At 37.3% G+C, this 14,215-nt stretch overlaps 2 protein-coding genes across 4 annotated transcripts in view; one reads left to right on the top strand and one right to left on the bottom strand.

Moving 5' to 3' along the window:
* Positions 1–14,215, bottom strand: part of ARL6IP5 (ADP ribosylation factor like GTPase 6 interacting protein 5) — an 808,776-nt gene that overhangs the window by 329,959 nt on the left and 464,602 nt on the right. The window lies entirely within an intron of this gene.
* TAFA4 (TAFA chemokine like family member 4) overlaps positions 1–14,215 on the top strand; it is a 206,107-nt gene that overhangs the window by 153,245 nt on the left and 38,647 nt on the right. The window lies entirely within an intron of this gene.

The raw sequence follows: 14,215 nt of genomic DNA, 5'->3' as shown, positions 1-14,215 counted from the left end.
ACTACGCACCTAGGTTATATGGTATGGGCTATTGCTTCTAAGTTACAAACCTGGACAGCATGTTATGGTACTGATTACTGTAGGCAATTGTACACAATGGTAAGTATTTGCATGCCTAAACATAGAAAATATATAGTATTATAACCTTATACTTCCACCATTGTATATGTGGTCTGTCATCAACAGATACATCATTATGTAGCACATGACTGTTGCATATTACTATTTGTTTTCTACTTCTTTTATATATTCTTAATTTGTTTTTCTGCCTTTTTTTGAATTCAGTTTTTATGATTCAATTTTTCCATCATTATTACTAATTATCTATACCTCCTAACTGTACTTTTAAAAAAATGGTTACTCTTGGGCTTTACTATCCAGTAAGGCAGGCAGTATCCCTATGTAGCTGCTTAAATTTAAATTTTGAATTAATTTACATTTAAATGCTTGAAATTTCATATCCTTAGGTAAACTAATGACATTTCAAGTGTGCAGTATCCACATTTGGCTAGTGGCTACCCTATTGGACAGTATAAATATGGCACATTTTTATCTACACAGAATGTTTTCTTGGACAGTGCTACCCTGAAGCTGAAAATATGTCACTTTGTCTTACAGTCTACCTTCAAATAATATACTGCCTCATGTATATCATAAGTATGTTCCAGCAGTGTGCTTTTGTTTCATGCCTCTATCTACTGCTTTAAATTCTGTAGTATATTATTATTTTGCTTTAGACAATGAGTTATAGTATGAGGAGATTAAAAATAAGAAAAATATCTTTCATATTTTTATAATTTCCAACACTCATTATTTCCTTATATATATATTGAAATGTCCATACAGTGTCATATTCCTTTTTCTCTGCCTGAAGAAATGCCTTTATTATTTCTTATTGTGCTGAGGTGCTGACAATAATTTATTTTAGCTTTTGTTGGTCTAAGAAGGTTTTCATTTTCCCTTTTAAAAAATTATCATACACACCAGAATGTATTCTAATTTTGCTATTTCTTCTTTGACTTGATGATTATTTAGTAATTTGTTGCTTAATTTCCACATGGTTTTTCCGATTTTCTTATTATTGGTTTCTAATTTAATTAAATTGTGTTTAGATATCATATTCTTTGTGATTCTAATAGTTTTAAATTTACTGAGACTTATGATAGGGTCCACAATATGGCCTATTCTGATAAACTTACCACATGTGCTGGAAATAATGTGTATTCTGATGCTGTTGGTTGCACTGTTCCATAAATAGTAATTAAGTTCAGCTGGTTGATAGTTCTGCTATGATGTATGGTGCGGTTGTTAATATTGTCTAGTTATTCTATTAGTTGCAGAGAGAAGGGGGAATCTCAAACTATGGATGTGGAACGGTCTCTTTGTCCCTTTAGTTCCAACACTTTTGCTTCACGTATTTTGAAGCTTTGTAGCATACACTTTCAGGCTTTCTGCGTCTTTCTGTTAAACTGACCCTTTCGTTAAAATGAAATGTTCCTCTTTATCCATGATAATGCATTTTGTTTGGAACTGTGTTTTATCTACTACTAATATAGTGATTCCAGTCATTTTATGCTTACTTTTGTATGGTGTATCTTTCTTTCATCCATTTACTTTTAATTTTCCTGTTTCTCAAAGTGAACCTGTTATAAATAGCATATATCTGGGTCTTGTTTTTGTCTATTCTGACAGTCTCTACCTTTTAATTGAATTATTTAGTTTGTTACCATGTATTATAATTATTAATATGTTTAGATTTGAGTCTACTGGCTTATTTTTTTTGTTTTCTGCTTGCTGCCTCTCTTTTTATGTCCCTCCATTCCTCTGTTACTCTGCCATTTTTGAATACTTTTTGAAATTCTACTTTAATTTTTGTACTGTATTTTGCCTTTGTTTTTAAACATAAAATTTTGGGTTGACAGTTTTTTGCTTTTTCCCTCTTAGTACTTCAAAGATCTTGCTCCATTGTCTTCTGGGTCATTTTTTCTTGCTTTCTTGTGTGAGTCTTATATGCTGGACAGTATGTGTGGAACAGGAGACTGGAATAAATATTATTTATGATTTATGACAGGAAACAGGCCTATTTCTTCTGCTATCAGGCCAGGAGTCGGGTCAATCTAGCCAGCAGTTAAGCTGGTTTTGTTTTTGGTTGTTGCTGTCATTGCCCGGGTCCCCTATAGCCTTCCCTTGCCTTCAGCTCTGGAGTGTTGCTACTTGTGGTCAGTATGGGACCAGTATTACCAGAGCACTTTGTTGTTGTTGTTGTTTGTTAAGATTTCCCGATTCACCCTCAGCTTTGAGCAAACCCTGAACACCCTGCAACGTGGAGGAAGTCTCCCTCCTGGCTCTTGTCCCCTCCCCAAAGGTAGACTGGAGTTGCTTCTGAATAAGTTGAATATTTGAATTGGGAACAGGGTATTATTTCTTGGCTCTTCTGCTTCCAAGGGTGGGGCTTTCTCAATGCTCCTGGTACACTCTCCATGGCAGCTGAATTTTCCCTTGTATGTGTAAAGGTAAGGTGGTTTGGGGAGGGAACAGGTTTCCTGCCACATTACTCTCCCCAACATTGTGCTTTGTGCCTATTTCACAGTGACAGCTTATCCACCACTCTAAACCTACACTGCCTAGTGAGTCTCTGTCTTCTCTTGCCCTGTCCCCAACCTTTCTCATGAGCACCCAGTGGAGGAAATTGGAAAAGAGTGAGTACAAATTCTCCCAAATCCTGTTGTGTCAGAGGCTCCCAGCTCACATACGGCCTTTAACCAATAGCTAAAATTTGAGTTGTTTTCTGATTATCTGCCTTTATAGCAGCTACCTTTTCTTCCCCTGCTGTGACAAATGTCAAGCAGTTAACATCCTCACATCCTTTGGAATTTAGCTCAGTCGTTCTTTGTTACTTTCTGAGGGTCTCAAAGTAGTTAAGATTTTGTACATTATCTAGCTTTTGTTGTTATGATGGGAATAGCTTTCTTTTTTGCAGCTTTTTAATATCCCAAGAGCAAGTGTAGAGCCTCCTCCTATGTTTTGACTTTATTTTTATAAATTTTATCTACACAATTTCCTTTTCACAGAGTCTATTGTAGTTTTCTTCCCCTATGCCTCTGATCTTATGTTTTGATTAGAAAGGGTTTCCTACTACTAAATGAAAGAATGAAAAGAGGATCTCTCATTATTTTACATTAAAATTCTTGATTCACCTGGAGTGTATTTTGACATATAGCACTTTATATAAATTCAAATTTTTTTCTTTCCAAGTGGCTACTAGTTGATCCAATACCATTTGTTGATTAATTCATCTTTGCTCTACTGCTTCTCTCATATATGCTATTAAAAAGTAAAAGGCAGGATTCAGGTTGAATGCCCAACGTTTACTGATATTCCATTTAATTGTATTTCTTGGTTTTCTTTCTGATGTTGCTTGAGAGTAGAGTGTGTGGAGGGAATTTTCCTTTCTACAAGCAGTGCCTCTGTGTTCATGGTCTTATCTTTCTTTCCCTCCAGTTCAAGAGCCGTTTCAAAGGAGATAATGTGTATTAAATAGTCAATAAAATGTATTCTCTTACAGAATTTCCATCTATCTAATGCTTGCAACAGAATGAAAGAATTCAGTAGTATTAACATACTATAAACATTTGGCCTTGTTTATAAATTCCAGGGTTTTGTTGCTATTGATCTTAGCAGGTATTTCCAGGAGTAAACTACTTCTTCCAGAGGTTACCTTTCCAAGTACTGCCACCTCTCCTAGAACTGGAGCTTGGGAGAAGATCCCTATTTCTATTAGCCTCTCCAGTGTCTACCCCTAGGCCTAGCTTGATTGCTGTAGTTCATCTCCTGGATGAACTGAAGCAAGGTCCATTTCTGTTTGGTCTCTTGCTCCAGAGGCTTTGTTTCTGAATGAAAACTACTCTTTTTACAAACATGTTGATAATATGGTTCTGATTTTAGGCTGCTGGTTACTGCTTGCGTAAGTTTCATGCTTGCTACAAGTTTTTTTATTGCTGTTTTCGTCACACATTATTCCTTGTTTTCCTGTCCTTCTCATGTCTTCTTAAGCACCTCTGCTCTTAATCTTCATCTGTCAAACCAAAATTTTATTAGAAATTTAACTAAATTGTCCCCATTCCACCATTTTAATTTACGTGATGTGGCATAATAAATAATGTATCTGGTTCCTGGGACAGAGCTTTGAAAACCCTTGGAATATGCTGAGTGACAGGAGTGTCTCTGATATGCCACTGAGGTGACTCATAGTGAGTCACATCCTTACACAGCTTCAGGTGGGGGCGGGCAGGTCATCAGAAAGACCAAGCACAGGATTAGAGGGAGGGAACTTCCAATGTCTGGATGGGTAAAGGAGGGGAGCTGGAGATGGAATTTAGTCACATGGCCAGTGATATAATCAATCATGCCTAAGTAATGAAATCCTGATAAAAACTTTGGACACCAAAGCTTGGTGGAACTTCCTGATTGGTGAACACATTGATGTTTCAGGAGGGTGTCGTACCCTGAATCCAAGGGGAGAGGGCATGGACACTCCACATCTAGGACCCTTCCAGACCTTGCCTGATGTGTATCTTTTATAATAAAATTGCAACTGTACGTATAGAGCTTTGCTGAGTTCTGTGAGTCATTCTAGTGAATTATTAAAGCTGAGGGACTTGTGGGAACCTCTGAATTTGTAGTCAAGTTGGTCAGAAGTGCAGATGGCCTGACATCTAAAGTGGGGTCAGTCTTGAATATTTACACAATATTCAATTAGGTTGCCTAATTCTAGCTGCTTATAATATCCCCTATTATAGGGGACCTTTTTGAGAATGACTGAGCTGGAGTTAATCATGACTTTTAATCTTAATGGATGCTCTCTCATATAAATGATTGAGATCAGTAGTTGTCTGGTTAACAGAAAAAGTCATTTGGAGAAGGAATTATTGTTTTAAAAAGATGAAACATGCAATATTATTCAGAGTTCTCTAGAGAGACAGAACCAATAGGATGAGTGAATGGATGGATGGATGAGAGGGGATTATTAGGGGAGCTGGCTCATGTGATGATGGAGGCTGAGAAATGACAGGCAGTCTGCAAGCTGGAAACCCTGGGATGCTGGTAGCATACCTCAGTCCAAGTCCAGCTACCCTCCCTCTACCGATCCAGACACTGGAAGTTCCAACCCTCTAATCCTGTGCTTGGTCTTTCTGATGACCTGCCCCAATCTGAAGCTGTGCCATGGAACCAGAGAAGCCAATGGTGTAACTCTCAGTCCAAGGCTGAAGGGCTCTAGTGTTAAAGTCCCCAGAGTCCAAAGACCAGATAGCCTGGAGTTCTGATGTCTATAGGCAGGAGAAGATGAGTGTCCCAGATCCAGGAGAGTGAGGGAGAGAATTCACCTTTCTTTTACCTTTTTGTTCTATCTGGGCCTCCAGCGAATTGGATGGCACCCACCCACATTAATGATGGATCTTCCCTACTCAGTCCACTGACTCACATGCCAGCTTCCTCTGGAAATGTCCTCACAGAAACACCCAGAAGTAATAATTTACCAACTTTCTAGGTATTCCTTAATATCCACTTGGCACCTAAAATTAACCATCACACATGCCTTAATATTTTATTTGAACTTAATACCCATAAATGAACTCATTTACCAATCATTTGATGTAAGATCAAGGCTCTTCTTTGAACATGGATCCAAAATCTGAATTCCATATGGTCTTGCTTCCATAAAGCTCACCTATTTTATGTCATCCCTGAATTCCAAGTGTTCTGGTTAAAATGAAGTATAGGCCTTAGACACTTGTGAAGCCTTACAGAATTAAAAAAAAAAAATCTTTATTCCTCCCTTTCATACTTATTTTGCCCATTCCTCGTTTGGTTGCACTTTTTTACAATTTGCTTTTGGGTCTTTCCAAGCATTTGGATTTCTTTTTGAAGAAGCAGTTCTCTTGGTTACACAATATTCAATTAGGTTGCATTATTCCAGCTACTACAAATGATGTAAGCAGGTTTGGTAACACACAATTTTGGTGAATATGAAGCTCACGTCTTGCTCTTCCTATGTGAGAGCTTTCATTATGCTGTGACATTCTGTTAGAATATTCTAAAAAGGCATTGGGTGGTTAATGGTCTTCACACCTCTGAATACCTTTGTACATTTTAAGTTGACATCTAAACTTCTGCATTAATAAAATTTTACTGGAATTTCATCTTTTAATGAAATAACTTTTGGGGAGGTGGTACTTTTGATAACACGAATTTTTAAACTGTTTTTGTTGGGTTTTAATCTGGAAATGTTTACTCCTAGTTCCATAGTAATGAGATGGGAGTGTTCCCTTATCCCCCTCGCAGGAAGTGTGACGGGGCGTGGCTCATATTTTCAGTGCCCTGCTGCTCAAACCCCAAAGGGGAGCATGCAGATGGGCAGCTACAAAGGCCATGGGGAACACTTTTTGGGCTCCAGTCCCATGGCAGTGTCTAGGGGTGTCTGCGATTCCCGAAGCCCCAGTGGATGTGTGTTACAGTGTGTTCTTTCAGCTTTGCTGTCTGCAGGTGGCTTGTGTTAATCAGCTTAATTAGACATTCTGCCTTATCACAAGGATAGAGGGCTTTCTGTATCCCAGGGTTCTTGCTCTAGTGTACCAGAAAAATTGGATCACACGTGGGCTTGGAGGATGCGTACAAGGTTGTATTGAGTGGTGGAGGTAGCTCTCAGTGAGATGGATGGGGAGCCAGAAGGGGGATGGAGTGGGAAGGTGGTTTTTCCCTGGAGACAGGCCACCCAGGGGCTGGACTTTCCTTCAACCGCCCCCAGCCAAATTCCCCTCGTCGTCCGTCCTTCCACCCTTTCTGGTCTGCTGTCGTATTCTGCTCCTCTTGATGTCCAGCTGCTTGTGTGTGTGTGTGCCCTCTAGGTCTCAGGTTTTTATGGGCCCAGGATGGGAGTATGGCAGGCCAAAAGGCAACTTTTTGGGCACAAAAACAGAAATGCCTGTCCTCATTTAGGTCCATGTACACAGGCCCGAGGGTGGAGCCCTCGCCACAGACCCCAACCTTCTCTACCCAGCACTTCCCTGCCCGCCTCCTGTATTAGTAACACATGGGTTGCACAAAAAATTATTTTCTTTATAAAGTGGGAGAAGGTGAGGTGGGTCTTGAGAGCAGGCATATGCCTCCCTCATCATCCCAATTTTTAAAAATGTATGAAGGATAATCTGGAGATTGTTTCTAGGGGTTCACATACCCTAGTTTGAAAACTGGTGTTTTAGAGCATTGGTTAAGAGAGCTTCTGCTTTGTTTATTTCCATTTTTATAATTGCTTTTATTTTGCTTATTTCAGAAATTTTCTCCTCAGTCTCGTTCCTCACAGATAATCACTGTTATCATCAATGGTGTTTCCTGCTAGACTCTTTCTGGGCATTTCAAAACATGCTATCATCAACCTGTCCTGAGCTGTCACAAACTTTTCTACCCTTATAATAGCGTGTAAAATGCATAACCCCCACAACTGACCCAATTTTGGCGTCATTCCTAAAATAGTCATGTTTATAGGAGGGAGATATTTTTGACAAAGTGTTTTTCCCAAGAATTGTATTAAAAACAAACAGAAAACAAAAATGAACCCACAACCCAAAATCTGGGATGTAACAAGTTCAGCATTTGGATGGGATTACATTTAGATTTTTTTTTTCATGAATCTGATTTCCTGACTAGCTTGGAGGTTGGGCATGGTCCTATACAGGGATGTTTTTCCTGGGTTTTCATGATAGTAAGGTACCCCTGGCAGTTCTGTGGCCATTGATATAGCTTTTACGTGGCAGTTGTTTTCTGTGTTAGTGTAAGCCATGTATGAAAAAGAGGATTGAAAAGGATTAACTCGTGAATTCAAAAAGAATTTACTGACTGTTTACTACAGGGATCCATCCACAAATAAAGGAGTTGTGTTCCCTGCCCTTATAGAGCTTATAGCCTAAGAGATGGTATGTAAGAAAAGATCGTTAATCAATTAAATATTATGAGAATGCTACTTGGTGGGATTTCTGCATTTGTTTTTGGGAATTTTTTGGCTTTTATTAACGCACGATAATTGTACATATTTATGGGGTATAGTGTGATGTTTTGATACATGTATACTTTGTGTAAAAATCAAATCAGGATATGGTAGCATATCCATCACCTATTGCATTTATTATTTCCTTGTAGTAAAAATGCTCAAAATCTTTTCTTCTAGCTATTTTGAAATATTCACTACTGTTAATCATAGTCACTGTACTGTGCGGTAGAACAGTGGCCCCCAACCTTCTTGGCACCAGGGACTGGTTTCATGGATCTCGATTTTTCCATGGACTGGGGTGGGAGGATGGTTTGGGGATGACTGAAGCATGTTACATTTATTGTGCACTTTATTTCTATTATTATTACATTGTACTATATAATGAAATAATTATAAAACTCACCATAATGTAGAATCAGTGGGAGCCCTGAGCTTGTTTTCCAGTAACTTGCTGGTCCCATCTGGAAGTGATGGGAGACAGTGACAGATCATCAGGTATTAGATTCTCATAAGGAGCGTACAACCTAGATCCCTCCCATGTGGAGTTTACAGTAGGATTCATGTGCTCCTATGAGAATCGAATGCTGCTGCTGATGTGACAGGAGGCAGAGCTCAGGCAGTAATGCAAGCGATGGGGAGCAGCTGTAAATACAGGTGAAGCACTTGTCTGCCGCTTACCTCCTGCCGTGCAGCCCGGTTCCTAACAGGCCACAAACTGGTACCTGTTCATGGCCCAGAGGTTGGGGACCCCTGCAATAAAACACCAGAATTTATTCCTCATCTCTAACTGTAACTTTGTAGCCACTGACCAATCTCTTCCCCATCTCCTCCTCCCCTCTCCTATTCTTAGCTTCTGTTTCCCACTGTTCTACTGTTATGGGTTCAGCATGGTTAGATTGCTCATATGAGTCAGATCATACAGGATTTATCTTTCTGTGCCTGGTTTATTTCATTTAACATAATGTCTTCCAGATTTGTCTGTGTTGTCACCAATGACAGGATTTCACTTTTTTAAATGACTCAATAGTATGCCATCGTGTATATATACGATATTTGGTTTACCCATTCATCCACTGATGGACACTTAGGTCGATTTTGTATCTTGGCTTTTCATGCTGCTGCAATAAATACTGCAGCTATTTTTTTGGCATATGATTTTATTTCTTTTGGATACATACCCAGTAGTGAGATTGCTAGAGCATGAGATAGTCTTCTATTTTTAATTTTTTGATGAACCTCCATACTGGTTTCCATAATGGCTGTACTAGTTTGCATTCCCACTGACAGTGTGTAACCACTCCCTTTTCTCCACATCATGCATTTGTTATTTTTTGTCTTTTTGAAAATAGGCATTCTAACTGGAGTGAGGTGATGTCTCATTGTGGCTTTGATTTGCAGTTCCCTGATGATTAGTGATGTTGAGCATTTTTTCATATACCTGTTGGCCATTTGTATGTCATCTTTTGAGGAATGTCTGTTTAGATCTTTTGCCCATTTTTCAATGGATTATTTGCCTTTTTTGCTATTGAGTTGAGTTTCTTATATATTCTGGATCTTACTCCTTATCAGATGTATGGTTTGCAAATATTTTCTCCCATTCTGCAGGTCATCTCTTCACTCTGATTGTTTCCTTTGTTACACAGAAGCCTTTTAGTTTGATGTAATCCTATTTATCTATTTTTGCTTTTGTTGCCTGTGCTTTGGGGATCTTATATTTTGAAGGTTTTAACAATTGTTAGTCAGTATTCTTATAACAAGTTGTGTGTGCATGTGGGTGTTTGGCTGCTTAAGCAAATCTGAAAAATGTAGCAAATAAGGATCTGATTTTTTTTTAACCTGAAAATAACCTTAGCAGTATAGGAAAAAAAGTACTAAGGATAGAAAATGTACAGATTTTTAGAAATATTTATCAAATGCAAAGGATTCAGTTCTTGTGTGTGTATGCATATATGTGTGTGCACATATGTTTGTGTGATGTGTGGAAATACATAAATATATATTTGTATGTATACATATAAGGACTTACCTATGTAAGATACTATGGCTTGAAAATCATCTGTCTGGTTAGCTTTTGAATTATATAATCAGATTTATCAAAATTATGCTGGTATATATTTGAAAAATTAACTCCCTCATCTTTCTGTGTCCCAAATTCCACTCTTCAGTTGCAATTACTGCTCTCCTTTTATATATTTTATATTTTATATTAACACCATATTTCTAATGAATATGTATACACTGCAATTTATTGATACATCAATTTTAGATTTTAATTATAACCTCTTGTTAATATATAGTGTTTCTTTTCTTGGACAGTTTTTCTGTTTCTAACTGCTTTGTTTATTTGCATGTGTAAATGTTTCTAGCGTATGCATTTTATCAAATTTCCTGTTGTTCCTGAGATCATTTCCATTCTGGCTTTTCTATACTGGCTTTCTCTTCTATTCTGGCTAGTTGAAAAACTGAGTCTGGGGCTTCCTTTCACCACTCTTTTGAATTGGATTCCTTGATTCCTGGGTCCCTTGTCTCTCTCTTTCTAACTCTACCCCTTTATTTTGCTATAGCACATCCTCTGGTAAATTCTTAAATAATTGTGTTAATGAAAATAAAAGTTTTCAGTACAGTACTTGGGTGACAGATGCACTAAAATCTTAGACTTCACCACTATACAATTCATCCATGTAACCAAAAACCATTTGTACTCCAAAAGCTACTGAAATAAAGAAAATATTAAAAACAACAACAAAAAAATAAAAGTTTTTAGGCAGGATCTGATATATTTGCTAAGTCTCATGCTTTATTGATAGTTTTGTTGGGTGTGGAAATCTTTTTCAGACTTTTCAAAGCATGAGTCCATTGGTTTTTAGCATACAGTGTTACTTTTGAGAAGTCTAATAAAATTGTTTTATTTCTTTTTCCACATGTTAATATTTGTTTCCCCTGGCTTTTCAAAGCTCTCACAATTTTCTTTTTGTTACCCCCAAAAATTTGAATTCCTTGAGGAAATACTTTGGTGTAGGTCTGCTCTTCATCCTGTGTTTCTGGGCATTAATCAAATTCAAGTCTTTCTGATCTTGGATATGTGTTATTTCTTTGGTGATATTTTTACTCTCCTTTTTGTAGTTGTTCTTTATCTCTGAAATAGGATTTGGAGTCATCTGGATTGTTTCTCTAAGTATTTTCTGTTTGCTTTCATAATTTTCATCTTTGCTTTTGGAATTTTCTGAGATTTAAGAAAAATTGATTTTAGCTATTAAAAATTAAGAATGCTTTTGTATTGTCCCAATGATTTTTTTAAATCATAGCATTTGTAGTATCTTTACATACCTCTCTCTGAGAAGTAACATAGCAGAAAGGTTAACAGCATTATTTGAGAATCCTTATTACCTGGATTTGATGTTTGGGATTTTTTTTTTTTTTTAAGTATTTGATGATGACCTTATGAAACTTTGTCTTGTTCCCTTACCATCCCTATTATCAAAGACTTAATGAGATTATATATGTGTGTGTATGTGTGCAGGTGTGTGTATTCATTCTCTGTTTGAAGTATATATAAACTTTAGGCATATCGTAAGTGCTAATCATGATGTCTTTCTCTCCTTTTTGAATAGTACTACTATTATTGGAATGCTTAGGTGCTTTTCTGTTCCTTGTCATTGATTCTCCGTTCTCTAGTTCTGTCTTTTCTGTTTATTTATTTTGGTCTCTTTCATATTGGAGACTTTCTCCCAGCGTTGTACCTTTTTAAGGAAGCATGGACTCTCCGAATATGAACGGGACTGGTGACTGATGGACTTATTTTTGAGTACACTGTTGGTCAGCCAGGCCTCTTGCTGTCAGCTCCCTGCATTGAAGCACTTATTGAGGTCTTTAAAGTGAGTAAGTCTCTTCCCCTCAGTATCCACTTCTGCCTGTCTCAGTCACTCACTCCTAATTCACCTGCTTTCCATCCTCCAAAAGCCTATTAAATGTCTGTCAACAGCTGATGTGTCCACTTCTGTACTTTGCCCTTCTGAGTTCAGATCTTATATCTTCCTTTTCTTTGGTTTTAGTGGGGTCTTTGGAAAGAGAGAAGATACTCACAGGTGGTTACTCTGCCATCTTTCACTGGGAAATTTAAAAATCAATTGGAATCTGGTTCTAAGTGCTATTAAGGAGAGATCTGTGGTGCCACATGAGAGTAGCATTCTAATATTTTAATTCTGGACTTAGATACTTAATGACATGTACAGTGTGTAAACAAAAATAGCATTCGTAAGAGAGAATTTAACACCTAAAATGCTGTTTAGGTTATGATAAAAAAAATTATGCAGCTTATTGCTGGAGCCTATTTTACTTAGGGCTAAAATAGAACAAAATTTCCTAAGGGAAAATGTTAACAATACAAATATACTTTTTATATTTAAAATGTACGAGTGGAAACTTATCACCAATTTCTACATTATACATACAGAGATTTATTTATTTTTGTTCACTGAGATGGTCCTGCATACAAATTTAGTAGAAGAACAAATAAGAAATCTATCCAACTGCAGATGAAATGTTGCTGAAATCACAAATGCACATATTGAAAAGGACTTATAAGGACTAAAACAAGTCCTTCTGTTTATTTTTATCTTCTAACTCTCCATTTGGCTTTATTCTGAGTATGATATAAGTAGTTTTTTAAACAGTTCTTTGAAACTGAACACAAGTAATTTCACTGCTCCTTCTGGCTTCTTTGTCTTTTGGTTAACCACACACTTGGCTGTCACCCTGCTTTTGCAGGGATGCTGAGGAAGGGGGATGATTAGGGTAGAGGGAGGATGCCAGTGAAGGGCAGTGTCAGTGCCCTGCTTGTCAACTGCCTCCAAATGGAGAGGTTTTTGCAGTCTTTTCTATGTCTTTGCAACTATGTTCTCTCAGAAGCAAGGTACTCACTGTGATGGACTGAGCATGGGGAGCCACTTCATTTGATTTCCTCTCCCCTAGTGACGTAGCTGAGTTTGAAACCTTTATAAGCACTAGGCAATGGTAAAACCAGAGCCAGACAAACAGGAACTGGAGTGCCCAGTACAGTCCATTGCAACAGGGATGAGAGTCATGACTCATATCATTGGAGATACCCTAAATTTGGCATGGGTTGGCTTCTAGTGAGAGAGCTGAGGGTTTAATTCATTGGCTGAATACCTTGGAGGGAAATAAAGGAAGTAATGCACCAGGTGGGGAAGAAATTAAAGATTGCCAGCTATCTCAATCTCAAATTCAATGAACAGCAGTTGGGTAAGGGGGCCATTGTAATATTGATTTTCTTTTTTCCTCCTAGAAGGCATTTACTTTTTCTTTATTCTGAGAAGTATAAACAACAACAACAAATTGAATCAAATTCTTTTTATATTTATTTCCAGATCTTACCAGTTTAGTAGTTTAAATAGCTTATAATAATAGTTGTGATATTTTTATTACTAATTTTATTACTATTTCTACTATTTATTGTGCACTTACTACATACCAGGTGCCATTTCAGCATATTATCTATATTAGTCTTTACCCTCACATCAGACCTCTAAGGGTTTATTGTTTTGCAGCTATGGAAACCAAGGGAAAGAGAAGTGAAACCACTTGTGGAAAATCTTGCAGAAGTAGAGAGATGTCAGAGCAGCTACTTAAACAGAAGAGCCTGGGGGCTTTACTTTGATAATGACTTCCAGCTGTATTTTGTAATGCTAACTTTTCTCCACCAACTCCTTATTTGGAAATTTCTCAAATTTAAAGAAACATTGAAAGTACAATGAACATCTTTATATTCCTTACTAGATTTGCCACTTGTTTACATTCTACCATATTAGAACTACTAATTACATATCTGCCTATCTAGCTTTTTTTTTTTCTGAATGTTTTGAAAGTAAGTGACAAACCACATCTATTTTTCAAGAATAAGACCATTCTCCAATACAACTTGCTATTGTAATAATCTATGTTGATACAAACTGAGGCAGACTTGGTTTAAACAAAGTTCGTATCTTATTGATATTTCCCAGTGATCTACAATGAATTGGGCTAAAAAGCCAATTTACTATCTATATAAGCACACAGAGAGAGACTTTTCAGAAACATGAGTGATGTGTTTTGCTCAACTATTTTTCCAGTGTGATACTCCCTAATACGAAGCATTTCACCTTTTTTCAGCCT

Source organism: Macaca thibetana, chromosome 2 (assembly GCF_024542745.1).
Source record: "Macaca thibetana thibetana isolate TM-01 chromosome 2, ASM2454274v1, whole genome shotgun sequence".
Lineage (NCBI taxonomy): Eukaryota > Metazoa > Chordata > Mammalia > Primates > Cercopithecidae > Macaca > Macaca thibetana.
This window is presented reverse-complemented; position numbering and strand designations above follow the sequence as displayed.